Consider the following 23049-nt stretch of genomic DNA (forward strand, 5'->3'; position numbering starts at 1 on the left):
GAGGAACATAGGTAAAAGGGGGAAAATTTAAAGGAGATGTGAAAGGCAAGTTTTTTTTATATAGAGGATGTTAAGTGCCTGCGATACCACTGTCATAGGAGATGGTAGAAGCAACGTTTAAGACGCATCTTGACAGATACACAAATAGGCAGGGAATACAGGAATATGGACGGCATAGTTAAGAAAAGCATCATCTGTTCTGCAGCTTGGTGGGCCGAATGGGCTGTCCCTGTGCTGTACTGTTCTTTGTTCTTTAAAGAGATTTGGGTGTCCCTGTTCATTAATGACTGAAAGCTAACATGCAGATAGAAGAAACAATTAAGAAGGCAAGTGGTATATTAGATATTATTACAAGAGGATTTGTGTATAGAAAGAAATATATCTTATTGCAAGAGTCTTACCTAGAGTCTTAGTGAGACTGTACCTGGAGCTTCATGTGCAGTTTTGGTCTCTTTACCCAAGCAAAGATATACCTGCCATAGACAGAGTGCAATAAACGTTCACTAAGTTAATTCCTAGAATGGTGAGATTGTCCTATGAGGATTGATTAAACAGGCTGGGCCTTTATTCTCTGAAGCTTAGAAGAATGGAGGTGATTTCACTCAAAGATACAAAATTCTTACAGGATTTGACAGGATAAATGCAGGAAGGTTGCCAGGCTGGGGTGTCCAGAATCAGAGGACAAGTCTCAAGATAATGGGCAGATCATTTAGGACCAAGATAAGGAGCAATTTCTTCTCTAAGAGGGTGATGAATCTTTGGAATTCTCTGCCCCAGAGTGCAGTGGAGGCTCAATCATTGAGAATGTTCAAGATTCAGATTGATAGACTGTACATATTAAAAAGCACCAAGGAATATGGGAATAGGACAAGAACCGTGATCTCAGTGATTGGTGAAGCAGGCTTGAAAGGCTGAATGGCCTGCTCCTATTACTCATATTTTCATGTTTTTATTTCATTGTTTTGTTATTTTTTACTTGCAGCTGACTTAATGTAGAGGAACATTTCCAGAAAATTTCCTCCAGCTGGGATCATTTTTGCTCTTACCAAAAACTCCAACCACAAATAAGCCAGTTTGTATGCTGAAAGACAGCAAAATATTACAGCCCATGAAATTAAAACAAAAATGTCGTTAGAGTAATGCTAGCTTTGTCCCCCCCCCCAATGTGAACTCTAGTGGTGGGATTTTCCGGCCACGCTCGTCCCAAGATCGGAAAATCCCGCCCAAGGTCAACAGACCTTTGCAATGGTCCATATTCCGCCTGCTACGATTCCTGTGGCAGATGGGGCGAAAGATTCCGCCCCTCAATCTCATTTATTATACAATGATATAAGTAAAATCTGATTCCACTATAGAGGAGCTATGAACAATGGAAGAATAAGACGGCTGATCCAAGTGTAGTCTCAATTCCACCTTCCTGTCTGTCCCCCACAATCTTTAACTCCTTCTCTACCAAAAATCTAACTCAGCCTTGAACAAGTTCAATAACGCTGCCTCAGCTGCTTTGTGGAAGAAAATTTCGCAGACTTCCTCATCTTAAAAAGGGGATCTCTTTTTGTGTGTTGATAATGTCACTGGAATAGTAGTCACAGGCTTATGCTCTGGGCACACAGGTTCAATTCCTACCACGACAGCTGATGGAATTTGAAATCAATTAATAAATTGGAGTTGAAAGGTAATCTCAGCAATGCTGACTGTGATTGTCATAAAAACACGTCTGGTTCGCTAGTGTCCTTTAAAGAAGGAAATCTGCCATAGACAACAAATACTTGGCTTGCCAGCAGCATCCACATTCCATTAAATAATTTTTATTTTACAGCCATCCGTTCAAAATTCTACAATCTCCTTCCCCTGTGCCCACCCCATCAGAGCCAAAAAATTCAGCATAAAAAAAAGTCTTTAAAGTGAAACCTGGCAAAGATGGTCAAACGGGCAGATAAGTGACAGATGAAATTTAACCCTGAAATGTGTGAGGTGATGCACTTTGGAAAGAGTAATTTGACAAACAAGTATACTGACACTGGGAAGTTCCGAAGAACAAAGGGACCTCGGTATGTTTGTCCATAGATTTCTGAAGGCGGAAAGGCAGGTAGATATGGTGGTGAAAAAGGCATATGGCACACTCACCTCTATCAATTAGGGTATAGATTATAAAAGCAGAGAGGTCATGATGGAATTGTATAGAACTTTGGTGAGGCCACAGCTGGAGTACTGTGTGAAGTTCTGGTCACCGTATTATAGGAAGGATATGAACATACTGGAGGGGATGCAGAGGAGTTTCACCAGGGTGCTGCCTGGGATGGAACATTTAAGCTATGAAGAGAAATTGGATAGGCTTGGATTGTTTTTGCTGGAGCAGAGAAGACTGAGGGGCGACCTGATTGAAGTGTTCAAGATTATGAGGGGCATGGTCAGGGTGGATAGAGAACAACTGTTCTCCTTAGTTGACGGGTCAGTTACAAGTTAAAAGTGAGGGGTTGGAGGTTTAGCGGGATTTGAGGGAAACCTTGTTACTCATTGGCGGTGATGGTCTGGAATGCACTGTCTGAGAGGATGATGGATGATGCCTCACATCTTTTAAGAAAGTACCTGGATGAGTACTTGGCACGTCTTAACATTCAAGGCTATGGGCCAAGTGCTGGCAAGTAGGATTAGGGCATTTCATGCGTTGGTGCAGACTCAATGGACCAAAGGGCCTCATTCTGCATTATGGTAATCTGTGATTCTGATTCTGGCAAAGAAAAAGATCTATAAATCAGGGAAACTGAGAAAGGAGTTGAGTTCCACACAAAAAGGGCAAGTTTGCCCAGAAACAGCAGTGGAAAGCCACAAAGCAACAGTCAGCAAGACAAGCTGAAATAGGATCAGGAACAGAGGAGAGGGATACCAGCCACGCATCTTAAGAAGACAAAATAAATATTGGAGAAATCATTAAAGGGAAGCAGCTTTAGAAAAGAACCTGTGACAAGAAGTAGTAGCAGGTTAGTGATCAGTTGACCCATTACAAATTCACATCAGTTACCATTACAAGGGAACGTAACAGTCAAGTATAACAATTGGGTATTGACATTGTAACATTGGAATTTCCACAGGAAGCATTTTAATGGCTGTTGGCAATGGAATTGGTGACTCAAAGACTTTTTTTAAAGTGTTATGTATATACAAAATACTTTAAAAATTACCCATTTGAATTTCGTATGCGGCTTTAACAGAACTAAATCAAAGTAGATTTTTGCAACACAACACATTTGAAGTGTAGTCACTATTGTAATATGGGAAACACAGCAACCAATTTATGCACAGCAAGCTTCCATAAACAGCAACGTGATAGTGGTTACATAATCTGCTTTATTGAAGTTGACTAGCAGATGAACACCGAGATAACTCACCTATTCTTCCTTGAACCTTTTTGCCTACCTGAGAAGGCAGACTTGGTTTATCGTCTAATCTGAAAGACAACTCCTCCAATACTGCAGCACTTTCTCAGCGCTTTACTAGAGCATCAGCCTTGATGTTTGTGTAAAACCTGGAGTGGAACCTGAACCCAAAACCTTTTGATCCACAAACTGAGTCAAGGGTGACACCTAATAATATCCTAATCATAATTACATTAATTTTAGGTTAAAACTACATTCATGGGCTTCACAGCTTCAGGTGATTCTGCCAGTGTTACGAAAAATAAAAGCACTTCAAATTTCAGTTTCATTCTATTCAGCACCCAGACCAAATCCCACACGAGAAACTGCCAACAGCCCTGACCTCCCCAAGCATTCCATTGTATACCCACTCCTCTCCCATTCTTAAGGAATTTCCTAAACACCCGCCCCACCCACAAACTGAACACCCTCGCCACCTCCCCAACCAATACTCTCTGATGTCTGACTCCCCCTCTTCCCACCACGTCCAGCTCCCTCCTCACTCCAATGTCCAACTTCGCTCCCCCCATCCCCAATCTCTCAGCCCTCACACACAGCCCTTCTCCCGACCCCCTAACCTCTCCCCCAACTCCCTGACCCCTCATACATTCTCCCTCTTCCCTCATCAACACAATCATCCTGACCAGCTAATTTCCATTCACTTAACTTCTCGATAGCCTATGAATTACACTAGGCCCTTTAAACAAATCTGCTTTTCAGCAGCCAATGCAGTTTTAAAAAGGAGTGTGACCTCCCTGACTTCGCTAGAGTTGTACCACACTGTGGGCTTTGGGTGCTCTTTCACTGTAGGCTTCAAACAACTCCAGCCAACAAAATTTTCTAAAACAAACCAGTGTATTTTAAACTCTTGTAATTCCAATGGGGCAAGACTTTACATCATTGTAAGACTAATGTAAGACTTTACATCCTTTACATAAGGATGACATCAGGGCGTAGTGAGAGATGACATAGGTTCTATGGAAAAAAAGATTGAATCCATTTGGGCGGAAATTGGAAATAGTAAGGAGAAAAAGTTACTGATAGGCATAGTCTATAGGCCACCAAATAATTACATCATGGTGAGGCAAGAAATGAACAAAGAAACAACTGATGCATGTAAAAATGATACAGCAATTACCATGGGGGATTTTAATCTACATATCAATTGGTCAAACCAGGTCGGTCAAGGCAACCTTGAGGAGGAGTTCATAGAATGTATCCGCGATAGCTTCCTTGAATAGTGTGTAATGGAACGTACAAGGGAGCAAACTATCCTTGATCTGGTCCTGTGTAGTGAGAGAGGAATTATTAATGATCTTGCAGTTAGAGATCCTCTTGGAAGAAGTGGTCACAGTATGGTTGAATTTAAAATACAGATGGAGTGTGAGAAGGTAAAATCCAATACCAGTTTCTTGTGCTTAAACAAAGGATATTACAAAGGATGAGAGAGGAGTTGACTAAAGTAGACTGGGAGCAAATTCTTTATGGTGGGACAATTGAGGAACAGTGGAGGGCTTTCAAAGCAATGTTTCACAGTACTCAGCAAAAGTATATACCAGTGAAAAGGAAGGACTGAAGAAAAAGAGATAGTCAGCCATGGATATCAAAAGGAAGGTATCAAATTGAAAGAAAATGCATACAAAGTGGCAAAGATTAGTGGGAACATAGAGGATTGGGAAATCTTTAAATGTCAGCAGAAAGCCACAGAAAAAGCTATAAAAAGAAAAGATGGATTATGAGAGTAAACTAGCTTAGAATATAAAAACAGATAGCAAAAGTTTCTACAAATATATAAAACGAAAAAGGGTGGTTAAAGTAAACACTGATTCTTTAGAGGATGAGGAGGATATAATAACAGGAAATGAGAAAATGGCTGAGGCATTGAACAGGTATTTTGTGTCGGTCTTCACAGTGGAAGACATAAATAACATGCCAAAAATTGATGACAGGAAGGCTATGGCAGGTGAGAACCTAGAAACTATTATCATGAAAGAGGTAGCATTGGGCAAGTTAATGGGGCTAAAGGTAGACAAGTCTCCTGGCCCTGATGGAATGTATCCCATGGTACTACAAGAGATGGCGGGAGAAATAGCAAATGCACTAGTGGTAATTTACCAAAATTTGTTGGACTCTGGGGTGGTTCCCACAGACTGGAAAACATCAAATGTGATTCCACTGTTTAAAAAAGGAGGTAGACAAAAGGCGAGTAACTATAGGCCAGTTAGCTTAACTTCTGTAGTAGGGAAAATGCTTGTATCTATCATCAAGGAAGAAATAGCAAGACATCTGAATATAAATTGTCCCTTGGTAAGACGCAGCATGGGTTCATGAAAGGAAAATTGACTAATTTGGTGGAAATCTTTGCAGTGGACAATGGGGAACCTGTGGATGTGGTGTATCTGAATTTCCAGAAGGCATTTGACAAGGTGCCGCACCAAAGACTGCTACATAAGATAAAGGTGCCCAGCATTACGGGTAATGTATTAGCATGGATAGAGGATTGGTTAACTAACCAAAAGCAAACAGTGGGAGTAAATAGATGTTTTTCTGGTTGGTGATTAGTGACTAGTGGTGTACCTCAGGGATCGGTGTTGGGACTGCAATTGTTTACATTTTACATAAATGATTTGAAGTTGGGGACCAAGTGTAGTGTGTCAAAATTCGCAGATGACACTAAGATAGGTGGCAGAGCAAAGTGTGCAGAGGATGCTGAAAGGGATATAGATAATCTAAGTGAGTGGGTGAGGGTCTGGCAGATGGAGTACAATGTTGCTAAATGTGACGCCATCCACTTTGGTAGGAATAACAGCAAAATGGACTATTATTTAAATGGTAAGAATTGTAGCATGTTGGTATGCAGAGGGACCTGGGTTCCCTGTGCAGGAATCTCAAGGAGTTAGTTTGCAGGTGCAGGAGGTAATTAAGAAGGCAAATAGAATTTTGTCTTTCATTGCTACAAGAATGTAGTTTAAAAACAGCAATCTTACTTTGCAGCTGTATAAGGTGCTGAGGAGACCACACCTGGAGTATTATGTACAGTTTTGGTCTTCTTACTTGAGAAAGGATATACTGGCATTGGAGGGGGTGCAGAGGAGATTCACTAGATTGATTCCAGAATTGAGAGGGTTGGGTTATGAGGAAAGACTGAGTAGACTGGGGCTAAACTCATTGGAATTCAGAAGAATGAGGGGAGATCTTATAGAAATGTATAAGATAGAAGCAGGGAAGTTGTCTCCATTGGGGATGAAAACGTAGAACGAGGGGGCATGGCCTCAAATTAAGGGGCAGTGGATTTAGGACTGAGTTGAGGAGGAACTTCTTCACACAAAGGGTTGTGAATCTGGAATTCCCTGCCCAGTAAAACAGTTGAGGCTAACTCATTGACTGTTTTTAAGGCAAGGATAGATAATTTTTTGAATAGTAAAGGAATTAAGGGTTATGACAAGTGGGCGGGTAAGTGGAGCCCAGTCCACAAAGATCAGCCATGATCTTATTGAATGGTGCAGCAGACTGGAGGAGCCAGATGGCCTACTCCTGCTCCTAGTTCTTATGTTCATCATTAGGTGGAAGCTATGGCCCACTTTTTGTACTGTCTTACTTATCCTAGTGAAACGGCTTGCCCCAGATTTTGCTTTGGATGTGATATTGGAAATATCAAAATTCATTGTCATTATTTCACTGAAGCTTCTGGAGTTTGCATATGCACAAATTAATGCAGTAATCCAGAAGAATCTACCTCCTCCACAGGATGCACAGTAGAGGCTCCCACACATTGCAAACTCCCTTGCAATCCTGAATTGACAACTTCCACTCTAATGTTGATAAAAACTCTAGAAAAAAGTTGCAACTTGTTGAAAGAAGTGTAGCTGGGTTTTTAGACTGCATACTAACTTCATAATTATTGCTAAACAGTCTTACTGGCACTGAAAAGCTAAGATTTTACTTACAGAATATCAAATTTATCCACAATGATAAGAAGTCCACATATGTTTTTAAAAATTCTTAAAAGTCTGTTTATCTTTTTATTTGCTATCTTAATACAATTATTCTACAATTTAGAAATTAAAAGTGAATTATTTTAAGTGTTGTGTTTGAATACTTCAGTCTGATTGGGTACTTAATATAAAAGCGAAATACTGCTGATGCTGAACCTGAAATGAAAACAGGAAGTGCTGGAATAACTCAGCTGGTCTGGTAGCATCTGTAGAGAGAGAAACAGAGTTTACATTTCAAGTCCAATATGATGATTCTTTGAAACTGGTATTTATACCTGCTTGCTGACATAATTACTACTGCATACCAAGACACTCCTTGATTCAGCACCAGATTTACACTGCTGTGGTAAAATAGGAACTTCCCACTTAGAGATAATTAGATCTTTTTAGTAGGTTTCTTCCAAATCAGAGGTGAGCACTCTTGCACTGCTGACTGCAAAATCCATGCTTACGTTTATTAATATTTATGGCATCTACAAACAACTCGGTTCACAATAAATGTTATGCTGCAGGAGAATTATTTTGACAACATTGTTTTTACCGAAGTTTGCAGTGTGAAAAATGGGGTTTAATTCAAACGATGAGACAGGCAAATAGAAATAGTAGGTAGGTTTATACTAGCTTGGGTTGAAATAACTTGGTCAAATGTTCAACAGCATAGAGCTAATTTTAATATTCTAAAAGTGAAGTTTATGTGGGAAATTAATTTATAATTTTGGAAGCATTAACAAGGATATATCCAGGAATTCTAAGATAAATAACGTTTATTGCATCACTAACCAAGTTCAGATAAAATTTAAGAAATAAGGCATCTGCAACTCTCCCAATAATTAGAAGGTCAATCCAGTGAAGAACTACTGTTTTAAAAATTAATGAAATGTGGAGAATAGTTTCAAAGGCATATTTATTATCAGTTTCTCAATGAGCTATTCTGGTGAATGTCTCCTTGAGGTGCTGCTGTCATTATAGCAGTACAGCCTTCATGATACTTAGGTATGAAATTCCAGGATTTTGACTAGTAATCATGAAGGATTGGCAATATTCCAAATCAGGACGTTGGAAGGATACCTGGCTAAGTCCTATATACCAGCTCAGTCTCAAGTTTCATCTCTGGTTTCTGCCAAGTTAGTTGACAGTTACAGGAATTGGCAAGGAGGCCTGCTCCCGATTACTGTTCATTGATCTTTACTGAAAGTGCATGAGTGTGAAAATCAGCAGAGAACAAATTCACACTTGGCTATAATGTCCCATCCACAGCGATAGCCTACTGAGGCAGCCCATGCTCACACATAACGATCAGCAACGTGAGCGAAGGAAGACTAGTTCTTATATTAGCAAAATACAAAACTGAAACGCTAAATGGCAGTATAAAAGAAAGAGAGAAGCTAAAAATAACTAGAAATAAAAAACCAAAAATGTAAGCTTATCCAACAAGAATGTCACTATTGAAAGGTTTAATTCACTGCTTTTATTTGTTTTGGCATACTGCTGTTTCATGCTGAAAGTACATAAGTGTGGCAAAGTTATTCTTGCATTATTATTTAAATATAACCTCTTCCATTTTGCTTGGTATCTATAAAAGTGCAGATTTAAGGAAGAAGATATTTGCATTGGAAACAGCGCAGCCAATTTTCACCCCAGGAGGAGAAGGTTGTCCTCCAATAAGGCGCTGAGTAAATTGGGCCTATACTCGTCAGAGTTTACAAGAGTAAGCAGTGATCTCATTGAAACAACAAGATTCTGAAGGGGCTTGACAGGATAGACAGAAATTATTGCCGCTGGCAGGGGAATATAGAACACAGACAGTGTCAGGATAAGTGGTCAATCATTTAGAACAGGTAAGGAGAAATTACTTCTTGCAAAAAAAGTGTTGTGAATCTTTGGAATTTTCTACCCTCAAGGGCTGTCGATGCCCCATCATTGAATATATTTCAGGCTGAGCTTGATTTTTCATCTCTCAGAGTAACAAGGAATGTGAGCAGTGAGTGAAAAATTGGAATTAAAGCCAAGTTCAGCCACAATCATTTGAATAGCAGTGTAGGCTCGAGGGGGTGTACAGTCTACATCTTCTCCTGTTCTTAAGTTTGCCATGCACTTCTCTACATTATCAAATGTTGCTTTTACAAAATTGTGTATTCTAGACTTGTTGTAGCATTGCTCAGTGAGTTGCAGGGACTCTATAAACCAGAAGAATGTTATGCCTATAATGTTTTAATTAATGGCAGAGATTGATTACTTGAGAAATATTAAAATGAGGTAAATAAAGAGAGAGCGATGTGGAAATTAATTTAGATGGCGTATTTCAGGATTTAAAAGTGGACATAGAGAAAGATGGGAAAATGGAGATGAAGACATTAATGAATAAATAAAAATGAAAAAAGACAGGAAAGCAACCTTAAACAGAAATTTGGTCCAAAAATACAAATTTCGTATTGGATAAAACTCAGTAAAAAGGTATGAGATTCATGAAAACTTCTAAAGAGGCAATGACAGTACTAGCATAAACAATGGATGGAATTTAATGTGTGCAATGAGGATCCCACCCTCTGGTTGGAAGACTTAAGGAACCCCTTGTCACAAAGATACCCAATTCCCAGGAAATCAGGTGTTTATGTGGTCTTTCTGGATTTTCAGAAGGCGTTTGACAAAGTACCTCACAAGAGGTTATTGCAGAAGGTCGAGGGACATGGAGTTGGGGGTAGGGTGTTAGCGTGGATAGAGGATTGGTTGTCAAATAGGAGGCAGAGAGTGGGGGTCAACGGGTGCTATTCGGATTGGCGGATGGTGACTAGTGGAGTGCCCCAGGGGTCGGTGCTGGGGCCTCAGCTTTTTACCATTTATATAGATGATCTGGAGGAGGGAACCGAGTGTAGGGTGTCGAAATTTGCTGATGACACCAAGATTGGGGGAACGGCAAATTGTGCAGAGGGTGTGGAGAGTCTGCAGAAGGATCTAGATAGGCTGGGCGAATGGGCCAGGAAATGGCAAATGGAATTTAATGTTGGCAAGTGTGAGGTGGTCCACTTTGGTAGGAATAATGGTAGGAAGGACTATTACTTACGTGGCGAAAAACTGCAGCAGGCGACAGTGCAGAGGGACCTCGGGGTCCTTGTGCATGAGTCGCAAAAACCCAGCTTGCAGGTGCAGCATGTGGTCAGGAAGGCGAATGGGATGCTGGCCTTCATAGCGAGGGGGATTGAATATAAAAGTAGGGAGGTCTTGCTGCAGCTGTATAGAACATAGAACATTACAGCGCAGAACAGGCCCTTCGGCCCACGATGTTGCGCCGACCAGTTTTTTAAAAAAAAACACTGACCCACTAATCTAAACCAATCCCTTTTTGTCCATAAACCTATCCACAGATCTCTTAAACACCCCCAAACTAGGCGCATTTACAACTGCAGCAGGCAGGGCATTCCAGTCCCTCACCACCCTCTGGGTAAAGAACCAACCCCTGACATCCGTCCTATAACTACCCCCCCTTAATTTAAAGCCATGCCCCCTCGTGCTAGCTTTCTCCATCCGAGGAAAAAGGCTATCACTATCCACCCTATCTAAACCTCTAATCATCTTGTACGTTTCAATAAGATCCCCTCTTAGCCTCCTTCTTTCCAGCGAAAACAACCCCAAATCCCTCAGTCTCTCCTCATAGGACCTCCCCTCCATACCAGGCAACATCCTGGTAAACCTCCTCTGCACCCTCTCCAAAGCCTCCACGTCCTTCCTGTAATGTGGGGACCAGAACTGCACACAGTACTCCAAGTGCGGCCGCACCAGAGTTGTGTACAGTTGCAACATGACGCTGCGACTCCTAAATTCAATCCCCCTACCAATAAACACCAAGACACCGTATGCCTTCTTAACAACCTTATCTACTTGATTCCCAACTTTCAGGGATCTATGTACACATACACCTAGATCCCTCTGCTCCTCCACACTATTCAAAGTCCTCCCGTTAGCCCTATACTCAACACATCTGTTACTCCTACCGAAATGAATTACCTCACACTTCTCCGCATTAAACTCCATCCGCCGCCTCGCGGCCCAGCTCTGCAACCTGTCTAAGTCACCCTGCAAACTATGACACCCTTCCTCACAATCTACCACACCTCCGACTTTGGTGTCATCAGCAAACTTACTAATCCACCCAACTATACCCTCATCCAGATCATTAATAAAAATTACAAACAGCAGTGGCCCCAAAACAGATCCCTGAGGCACACCACTCGTAACCGAACTCCATGACGAATATTTACCATCAACCACCACCCTCTGTCTCCTATCTGCTAGCCAATTCCTGATCCAAGTACCTAGATTACCCCCAATCCCATACATCTGCATTTTCTGCAGAAGCCTACCATGGTGAACCTTATCAAACGCCTTACTAAAATCCATATATACCACGTCAACTGCCTTACCCCTATCCACCTCTTTGGTCACTTTCTCAAAGAACTCAATAAGGTTAGTAAGGCACGACCTACCTGCTACAAAACCATGCTTTCTAATCAATTCATTACTCTCCAAATAACTATAAATCCTATCCCTAATAATTCTTTCTAAAACCTTGCCCACAACAGAAGTAAGACTCACCGGTCTATAATTCCCAGGGAAGTCTCTGTTCCCCTTCTTAAACAATGGGACAACATTCGCTGTCCTCCAATCTTCCGGTACTATACCAGAGACCAACGATGACCTGAAGATCAGAGCCAGAGGCTCTGCAATCACCTCTCTTGCCTCCCAGAGAATCCTAGGGTAAATCCCGTCCGGACCAGGGGACTTATCTATTTTCAAGCCCTCTAGAATATCCAGCACATCCCCGGTATCAACTGCAATACTGTCTATTTTACACCCCTGCACCCCAGTGTCCTCCTCAGCTACATTCATGTCCCCCTGCGTGAACACCAAAGAGAAATATTGGTTCAATGCCTCTCCAATCTCTTCCGGTTCCACACACAACTTCCCTCTACTGTCTGTAACTGGCCCTAATCTTGCCCTAACCAACCTTCTGTTCTTGACATACCTATAGAACGCCTTAGGATTAAGGAGAATCCTATCAGCCAAAGTCATCTCCTGTCCTCTTTTAGCCCTTCTTAACTCTCTCTTCAACTCCCTCCTAGCCAATCTAAAGCTTTCTAATGCACTACCTGAGCCCTCAAGCCTCATCCGAACATAAGCCTCCTTTTTCTTCCTAACCAACGAATCAACTTTTTTAGTACACCACGGTTCCCTAGCCCTACCAAATCCTCCTTGCCTGACAGGGACATACCTATCACAGACCCTCAGTAGCTGCTCCTTGAAAAAACTCCACATTTTGGACGTTCCCAGTCCCTGTAATCTCCTAGTCCAACCTATGCTTCCTAATTCTCTCCTAATAGCCTCATAATTACCCTTCCCCCAGCTAAAACTACTGACCCGAGGTTCCTACTCATTGTTCCTGAGGAGCAGTATCCAGAGGCAGCGATTTTTGGGCGCGTGAAGAGGCAGCAAAAAAGGTGCATTTTTCTGTTTATTTTGTTTAACTGTTTATTTCTAGTTTAAGTCGCGAGTTTTTCGGCGGTTTTTTTTAAATTAGTTAGAAACCGGAAGTCGTCACTAGGACACTTACCGGTAGTTGTAGTTTTTTTTTCGGGTTTATAAGCACCTACCTCCGTGAACCGGCCTCATTGTTCCTGAGGAGCAGTATCCAGAGGCAGCGATTTTTGGGCGTGTGAAGAGGCAGCAAAAAAGGTGCATTTTTCTGTTTATTTTGTTTAACTGTTTATTTCTAGTTTAAGTCGCGAGTTTTTCGGCGGTTTTTTTTAAATTAGTTAGAAACCGGAAGTCGTCACTAGGACGCTTACCGGTAGTTATAGTTTTTTTTTCCTGAGCCCCTAATCCTATAAATTAGCGCAGAGAGGATACCCGATCCTCTACACTGGTAGAGAATCCCACCCTCCCACCTCCTCTAACCTAAATTATAAGTGTGGGAAAGTTTTTTTTTCTGCTGGTAATTGTTTCAGGGATGGCAGTTCAGGCAGTGTGCTGCATCTCCTGTGGGATGTATGTGGTGAGGGACTCCAGTAGTGTTTCAGGGGATTTTACTTGTAAGAAGTGTGTTAGATTGAAGCTTCTGGAGGAGCGTGTAAAGGAGCTGGAGGTGGAATTAGAGGAACTCCGCATAATTCGGGAGGCAGAGGTGGATATTGATAGGAGTTATAAGGAGATAGTCACTCCTAGAAATCAGTCTTGGGTCACTGCCAAGTGGAGGGGAAAGAAGCAAGTGGGGGGACAATCCCCTGGGGCTGTTCCCCTCCAAAATAGGTTTTCGGTCCTGGAGGCTACAGTTGAGGAGGAATCAACTGGGGATAGCCAAAGGGAGCAGGTCTCTGGAGGTGAGCCTATTGTAAAAGCTCAGGTGGTTAGGGGATGCAAAAGATTGGGCCTCGTGATTGGGGACTCCACAGTTAAGGGGACGGATAGGAGAGTCGGTAGTAATGGTAGGGACTCAGGGCTGGTGTGTTGCCTACCAGGGGCTGGGGTCTGGGATGTATCAGAGAGGATATTCAAGACTCTTAGGGGAGAGGGAGATCAACCCCAAGTTATAATTCATGTGGGGACACATGACATAGGGAGGCTAAGGGAAGGGGATATTAAGCAGAGATTCATGGAGTTGGGGTGGAAACTAAAGGCCAAGTCAGACAGAGTGGTTATCTCTGGACTCTTGCCTGTGCCACGGGATAGTTTAGAGAGGAATAGAGAGAGGGAACGTTTGAACTTGTGGCTGAGGGGATGGTGCAGGAGGGAGGGGTTCAAGTACTTGAGCAATTGGGGCTCATTCTGGGGAAGGTGGGACCTCTATAAGAGTGATGGTTTACACCTGAACCAGAGGGGAACAAATATCCTGGGGGGGTAAATTTGTGAAGGCTTTGCGGAGTGGTTTAAACTGATTCAGAGGGGGGGTGGGATCCTGAGTAGAGGGGGTGAAAGTGAGGGGGGCATAGATGGGGACTGCAATGCATGGCATTGTGGGGGTGGGGCGGAGCAGGGTTTGAAATGCGTATACTTTAATGCGAGGAGTATTCGCAATAAAGTGGATGAACTTGCAGCGTGGATCAGTACCTGGGACTTTGATGTTGTGGCCATTTCAGAGACATGGATAGAGCAGGGTCAGGAATGGATGTTGCAGGTCCCGGGGTACAAATGCTTTAGTCGGAGTAGAGAAGGAGGTAGAAGGCGGGGTGGGGTAGCATTATTGGTCAAGGACTGTATCACAGTGTCAGAGAGGAAGTTTGATGAGGACTTGTCTGTTGAGGTAGTATGGGTGGAGATTAGAAATAGGAGAGGAGAGGTCACCCTGCTGGGAGTCTTTTATAGACCTCCAAAAAGTTCTAGAGAGGTTGAGGAAAGGATTGCGGAGACGATCCTGGTTAGGAGTGAAAGTAATAGGGTAATTGTTATGGGGGACTTTAACTTTACTAATATTGATTGGAATTGCTATAGCTCTAGCTCGTTAGAGGGATCAGTTTTTGTTCAAAGTGTGCAGGAAGGTTTTTTGACTCAGTATGTAGATAGGCCAACTAGAGGTGAGGCTATATTGGATTTGGTGCTGGGTAATGAGCCAGACCAGGTGCTAGACTTGGAAGTTGGTGTGCATTTTGGTGATAGTGACCACAATTCGGTTACGTTCACCTTAGTGATGGAAAGGGGTAGGTATAGGGCATTGGTGAGGCCGCAGCTGGAGTACTGTGTGCAGTTTTGGGCACCGCACCTGCGCAAAGATATTTTGGCCTTGGAGGGAGTGCAGAGGAGGTTTACTAGGCTGATACCAGAGTTGAGGGGGTTGAGCTATGAGGAGAGGCTGAATAAACTAGGCTTATACTCGTTAGAGTTTAGAAGAATGAGGGGAGATCGCATTGAGACGTATAAGATGATGAATGGGATGGACAGGATAGAGGTGGAGAGACTCTTCCTGCTCAAAAAAGACAGTAGGACTAGGGGGCACAGCCTCAAGATAAAGGGGGGGCGGTTTAGAACGGAGTTGAGGAGGAACTTCTTCACTCAAAGGGTGGTGAATCTCTGGAATTCTCTGCCCGTTGAAGTGGTGGAGGCTGCCTCGCTAAATATTTTTAAGACGCGGGTTGATGGGTTTTTGATAAGAGAGGGGATTAAGGGTTATGGGGAGAGGGCGGGAAAGTGGAACTGAGCCACGACAGATCAGCCATGATCTTATTGAATGGCGGGGTAGGCTCGAAGGGCTAGATGGCCTACTCCTGCTCCTATTTCTTATGTTCTTATGTTCTTATTACCTGGATAGCATCAGACCTCCCACGTAAGCAAGTTTACTGTAGGGTGGGAATCCCCCCTTTGGCCAATCTCCAGTACCAGAAATGCCACTGGGAGTAGTAGTCACTGCTAGTACTATATTTTGACCTTTCTTGAGGATTGCTGCTGGACCTCCACATAGAAGTAAGTCTGGCAGGGAGGAGGTCACCAGTGAGGAGGATCAGAACATGGGCAGGGAGTTGAATTTTAGCAGGCCCCCACTTCCCTAGATCAATCACAGGGTGGCTGTGAACTAGGGATGCCAATCCCCACTACCAGGTCACAAGCAAATATGACAAGGTTTTCTGGGTCTTCCTGGTGCCCCATCTGCCAAAAGGTTGAATACCAATGACTGAAGGATGAAGCTCTTAACTAATGGCTATTTAAGGGTCTCAACTGGCCTTCAGGCCAGGTCCCCATCCTTCATCCTTCCTCCATCCAAACGCAACCCCCACCCCCTCAATCTTTGGAAGGGGTCATTAAATTCTGCTCAATGTCAGGGGAGTATGACTCTAAGAAGGGGAATAAACAATTTAATATATAGAAAAACTAAATGGAAAGCTTGGATATAGGAAATTACAATCAAGAAGAATTAACAGATTATGACAAGAAACTACAACATAGACCATTCTTCAAAAGCACTTCTGTTGCAGCATCTTATTTTTCTTTGCAACATTTAAACTCTTACCCTGCAGCTCCAGCCATTTGCCCAGTGAGTACGTCAGTTTCAATCGTGTTCAGCTGAAGCCTAAGAGTCCTTTACAAGCAAACTCTGATCTCATCATCTAAGAATCTGAACCCTCTTACTCTTGCCATCTTCCATTTAAACAGTAACTACACTTAAAGTAAACTAATTGGTTGCAAATTATTCTGGGCAGTGAGAGATCATGAAAGGTGTTACATAAATGCAAGTTATTTGTCCCAATGCAGAACATAACACAATAACATCGGAATACTGTAATTACATTCTTAACTCATTCAATCATTGGGGTTTGGTTGAGAAACTCACTCAACCCTGTTTTTATGGGGTCAGTGTAAGTATTTGTTATTCTCCACCAATGACTGAAGTTTCGGATTTTGCTAAGTGTGGCAAAATCTATTTAATCTGCTACATTGTTTTTCTGTGTTGCTCTTGGACTGCTTCTGATGATTTCTGCATTATTCAAGGCATTTCCCAACTGCCATCTTTTCCATCAACAATGTTCCCAGCTCCAATCTCTTGAACTTATTGATGCACTGTACAAGATGGTCCTTCACTTTCTGTGGCCCCTGAACATCTATGCTTATTTAACAACTTTGCAAAATTGAAGAGATAAATCAAGCGTGTAAGACTTTTGGCTCAACTACAAGCTCCTTCAGCTAGTCCTGATCAAAATCTCTGAGAATGCTTCATATGACAGATTACCTTTGGAGTGCAAATGATTGTTAGATAGGAAAACAAATGTCACACTGAGTCAATGGCAAGCTTATGTCAAAATCAATTGTGTTGCCATATTCAATTATATACAGATGTAGGTCTTTAAACTCAGTGTCAAATCTAAATATCAGCTGGAATCATCACTAAGCTAGTTTGTAGTTGAAGTCCAGATAATTAAAATTGATACCAAACATGCATCTTACAGGTGGGTCTATGACTTTTCCTTTCCTTTTAGGATCGATGCTTTGCACATGTGGAATCCATCGGCTAAAAAAAAATTAACTGACTGTTCACAGTTCACTCAATACATTTTATCATATTAAAATGTTTTTTAAAGATTTAAACTTCAGGTATCAGCATCAAAAATGTTAGATTGCCTCACATTACATCCACAAAGGTAAAATACAAAAAGTACTGCAACGTACATTAACAAATGAATAAAATTTTAAATGTTCTGTATGACTAAACCTATTGTTAAGAAAAAGCTTTGCAATTTGTCATTGTAACTGCCATAACGCTGAGGTTAACATATTACTGCCTAATCTTCAAAGGAATAAAGGATGCAGATAAAAATCCAAAGAGTGAGGTGCAGAAACAGAAAAGTATTCAATTCCAATTTTGCAAATTGTCCCATGCCAAATCGGTCAAAATAGGAGAAAGACATTTAATTAAGCTACATCTTCAGGAATGGTCAGAGATTCTTGCAAGACATTGTGAAAGAGAAAATGATTGAGGCTGGCAAGATGAATATTTTGCTTCCAGTATACCACGCCAGAGTGTCAGTAGAATGGGCACCACCAGACAGAACATAAGAACATAAGAAATAGGAGCAGGAGTAGGCCATCAAGCCCTTCGAGCCTGCCCCGCCATTCAATAAGATCATGGCTGATCTGTCGTAGCTCAGTTCCACATTCCCGCCCTCTCCCCATAACCTTTAATCCCCTCTCTTATCAAAAACCCATCAACCCGCGTCTTAAAAATATTTAGCGAGGTAGCCTCCACCACTTCAACGGGCAGAGAATTCCAGAGATTCACCACCCTTTGAGTGAAGAAGTTCTTCCTCAACTCCGTTCTAAACCGTCCCCCCTTTATCTTGAGGCTGTGCCCCCTAGTCCTACTGTCCTTTCTGAGCGGGAAGAGTCTCTCCACCTCTATCCTATCCATCCCATTCATCATCTTATACGTCTCAATGAGATCTCCCCTCATTCTTCTAAACTCTAACGAGTACAAGCCTAGTTTATTCAGCCACTCCTCATAGCTCAACCCCCTCAACTCCGGTATCAGCCTAGTAAACCTCCTCTGCACTCTCTTCAAGGCCAAAATATCCTTACGTAAGTACGGCGCCCAAAACTGCACACAGTACTCCAGCTGTGGCCTCACCAATGCCCTATACAGCCGCAACAAGACCTCCCTACTTTTATATTCAATCCCCCTCGCTATGAAGGCCAGCATCCCATTCGCCTTCCTGACCACCTGCTGCACCTGCAAGCTGGGTTTTTGTGACTCATGCACAAGGACCCCGAGGTCCCTCTGCACCGTCGCCTGCTGCACTTTTTCGCTACGTAAGTAATAATCCCTCCTACCATTATTCCTACCAAAGTGGACCACCTCGCACTTGCCAACATTAAATTCCATTTGCCAGTTCCTGGCCCATTCACCCAGCTTATCTAGATCCTTCTGCAGACTCTCCACACCCTCCGCGCAATTTGCCGTTCCACCAATCTTGGTGTCATCAGCAAATTTCGACACCATACACTCGGTTCCCTCCTCCAGATCATCTATATAAATGGTAAATAGCTGAGGCCCCAGCACTGACCCCTGGGGCACTCCACTAGTCACCAACCGCCAATCCGAATAGCACCCATTGACCCCCACTCTCTGCCTCCTATTTGACAACCATTCCTCCATTCACGCTAACACCCTACCCCCAACTCCATGTCCCCTTACCTTCTGCAATAACCTCTTGTGAGGTACCTTGTCAAACGCCTTCTGAAAAATCAAGAAAGACCACATCCACCGGCTCTCCTCTATCCACCGCCCTAGACACATCCTCATAGAACTCCAGTAAATTTGTTAGACACGACTTCCCTTTAATGAAACCGTGCTGCGTCTGCTCTATCAAGCAATTCCCCTCAAGATGCCTCGCTATTTCCTCCTTGATGACGGATTCTAACATTTTACCTACAACAGACGTTAAACTAACCGGCCTATAATTTCCTGCCTTTTGCCTGGCACCCTTCTTAAACAACGGCATAACATTAGCCGTTTTCCAATCTTCCGGCACTTCCCCGGAATCCAGTGACGTCTGGAAAATAACCACCAAGGCATCCATTATCACCTCCGCCATTTCTTTCAGAACCCTCGGATGCATTCCATCCGGTCCTGGGGACTTGTCCACAATCAGCCCCTCCAGTCTGTCGAGCACCGCCTCTCTAGTAACAGTAATGTCATTGAGACCCTCCAGTCCTACCACCTTTCCATCTCTAACACCCGGCAAATTATTCACATCCTCCTCCGTGAAGACCGAAACAAAAAAGTTATTCAAGACCTCAGCCATATCCCCATCCCCTACCACTAAGTCCCCCTTCTCATCCTCTAAGGGTCCAACGTTCACCCTAGCCAGCCTCTTCCTTTTTATATATTTATAAAAACTCTTGCTATCCTTTTTTATATTAAGCGCTAGCCCAGCTTCATAGTTTAGTAGGTTTAGACAGTGCAGTAGGTGGTAAAGAAAGAAATGATATGTTTTCCTTCATAGCGAAAGGATTCAAGCACAGGAACAGGGATGTCTTGTTCCAATTATACAAGGCCTTGGTGAGGCCACACTTGCAATACTGTGTTTAGTTTTGGCCTCCTTATCTGAGGAACAATGTTTTTGCTCTACAGGGAGTGCAGTGAAGGCTTACCAGAGTGGTTCCTGGGCTGGTGGGATTGATGTACGAGGAGAGATAGTCAGTAAGGATATTTGCTGGAGTTCAGAAGAATGAGGGTGGATCTCTTAGAAACCGATAAAATTCTAACAGGACTGGACAGGGTAGAAGCTACAGACAGGATGTTCCTGATGGTGGGAGCATCCAGAACTAGGAGTCAGAGTCTGAGAATAAGGTGTAGATCATTTAGCACTGAGATGAGAGGGAGTTCTTTCATCCAGAGGGTGATGAGTCTGTGGAATTCGCCATCACAAAAACTGTTGAGGCCAAAATATTCTATGTTTTTAAGAAGAAGTTAGATGTATAGCTCTTGGGACAAAAGGGATCGAAGAATTCGGGGGGGGGGGGGGGGGGGGGGGGGGGGGGGGGAGTCCTGAAAAAGATGGAATCAAGCTATTGAATTGGATGATCAGCCGTGATAATGACTGGCAGAGCAAGCTCAAAACTGCGTGGAGTTTGCATGCTCTCTCCATGTCTTGTGTCAATTTCCTCCGGGTGCTCTGGTTTCCTTCCAGATCCCAAAGATGTGTGGGTTAAGTTGATTGGCTATGATGGCCATTAGACAGGGGTCGTGGGTGGAGAGGGGGACGAGATGGCGGTGCGGGCTCGTTAGGCCAAAGGGCCTGTTTCCCGGGCTAATTTTGTTCTTTGTAAATTGCCCCTTAGTGTCAGGGGGACTAGCAAGGTAAATACATGAGATTAAGGGGGTAGAGCCTGGGTAGGATTATGGTTGGTGCAGACTTGATGGGCCAAACGGCCTCATTCTGCACCATCGGGGTTCTATGAAAGGCCTGATTGGCTTCCTCCTACTCCTATTTTATATGTTTCTAAGATGGCAGTGCTGGCCAAAGAAGACCTGGCAAAATACATTTAAGGAGGACCCTAAAAAGGTGGGCCACTACCTGGACTGCAGTGGAAGAGATTGTAATGGACAAGAGCCAGTGGCAGAGTCTTGCCATTCACTTTCCTGCATATGTCCAAGTCTAAATAAGTCAGTCAAGATTTACTAAGAGGTTCCAATACAAGTCACTCTAAATGTGCAATTTGCTGAATGTCTGGTTGTAAGCAGCTCAATTTCGGAAGGTTGCCTGCTGTCACCAGATGAATGTGCACATTCTAACTGAATTTAAAAAGACTGATTATCTCCATCTGCATAAGACAGAAACTTTGTACCAGTATTCTGCAAACATCTTGGTGAACCCAATGTTAGTACAATTAGATATAGTCATTTCTAGGGTTACCTAACAATCATAGGACATGTCTTAAACTCAGCAGTATTCACAAATGCAAAATATGTTTTCATGCTTCTCTTACAATCCCTCCATAAAATAATAGAAGTGGCTGATTCTGCCTAAGAGGCCAAATTATGGAATAGATAGAAAAACATCCACCTAAGGATTCTCTCAATCTTTGCAAACTGGTGCCAATTGATGGATAAATCTACATTGATGACAGTACCAAAGGACTGGAAATAGTGGTGATGTGGACAAGAAAGGTTTGGAACATTTCTGCTCCAAATTCATGCAAGACAATCAGTATGAGTATTAATTCACAGATTTAAAACACTAACCATGCTACGGTGCAGAGGGACCTGGGGGTCCTTGTGCACAAGTCGCAAAAACCCAGTCTGCAGGTGCAGCAGGTGATCAAGAAGGTGAATGGAATGTTGGCCTTCATAGCGAGGGGGATAGAATATAAAAGCAAGGAGGTCTTGCTGCAACTGTACAGAGCACTGGTCAGGCTGCAGCTAGAGTACTGTGTGCAGTTTTGGTCGCCGCATTTGCGAAAGGATATACTGGCCTTGGAGGGAGTGCAGAGAAGGTTCACTAGGCTGATACCGGAGATGAGGGGGCTAGCCTATGAGGAGAGATTGAATAGACTGGGTCTGTACTCGTTGGAGTTTAGAAGGCTGAGGGGTGAATCTTATAGAGACACATAAGATAATGAAGGGGATAGATAGGGTAGAGGTAGAGAGATTCTTCCCGCTTAGAAAGGATAGCAGAACTAGCGGGCACAGCCTCAAAATAAAGGGGGGAGCCGTTTAGATTGGAGTTGAGGAACTTCTTCAGTCAAAGGGTGGTGAGTCTCTGGAATTCTCTGCCCATTGAAGTGGTGGAGGCTACCTCGCTGAATATATTTAAGTCATGGGTAGATAAGTTTCTGATAGATAACGGAATTAAGGGTTATGGGGAGAAAGCGGGTAGTGGCCACTTCAGATCAGCCATGATCTTGTTGAATGGCGGGGCAGGCTCGAGGGCCTACTCCTGCTCCTATTTCTTAAGTTCTTAACCAGCCTGACAACGTGGAGTTAAGAGATGGAGGGGTGCCTAGTTAGACCATATCTTGGATTTTGATGTTGGAATAATGATGAAACTGCATTTGCCACCATGACATAAAAGTCACAGCAATTTCTATTATCTGCACAAGCAGATTTTCTGCTCTTCCACAAGGATTTTTATACCCCATTTGAGTTGATGCAAGCTTTCACTTTTTTTGCACCCTAATTCCAATGTGGACCCCCACCCTCCCCCAAAAGACTATGCTTTACTGACTGAGGTGCGACTGGGATTTTTAATGACATATTAAGTCATAACTACTGCTAAATAACCTAACTTCAAAAAATGAAACGCATGTGTGAAATATCAATTTATCCCAATATGATTAGAATCCTATTGTTTTTGAATAAAAGGCGATTTTTGAATTTATACTTCAGTTTTTGCCTTGATCTATGTGTGTATTTCAATCTTTATTTCATTTTCTGTAAAAGTCATAAGATGTAAATGATAAATCACTCTTTTTTAACTTCCTGGTTTGCTGAGAAAATTGATCAATGTGATTGGCTGACTATCCTGCTTCAGTGTTACTGGATGCCTGAAGATCGCTATGGTTTGGCTTCAGAAAGAAGTTAATATCAGGAAAGGTGAAATCCACACTGCAGAGGTCATTAAACCTTTGCAGGCAGCTTTCTTTATAGTCAATGGCAAACAACT

The 23049-nt window shown here is 42.8% G+C and overlaps 1 protein-coding gene across 3 annotated transcripts in view; it reads right to left on the reverse strand.

Annotated features, from left to right (window-relative positions):
• sncaip (synuclein, alpha interacting protein) overlaps positions 1 to 23049 on the reverse strand; it is a 164002-nt gene that overhangs the window by 115524 nt on the left and 25429 nt on the right. Inside the window, exon 2 of one of the 3 annotated variants that reach the window (XM_080188957.1) lies at positions 402 to 473. The exons of the other annotated variants lie outside the window; for them this stretch is intronic. The gene's annotated coding sequence lies outside the window, so the exon portion shown is untranslated. The remainder of the gene's footprint in view (positions 1 to 401; positions 474 to 23049) is intronic. 3 annotated transcript variants of the gene reach the window in all.

The sequence above is a fragment of the Carcharhinus amblyrhynchos genome, chromosome 5, assembly GCF_965287045.1.
Source record: "Carcharhinus amblyrhynchos chromosome 5, sCarAmb.v2.hapA, whole genome shotgun sequence".
In the NCBI taxonomy this organism is placed as follows: Eukaryota; Metazoa; Chordata; class Chondrichthyes; order Carcharhiniformes; family Carcharhinidae; genus Carcharhinus; species Carcharhinus amblyrhynchos.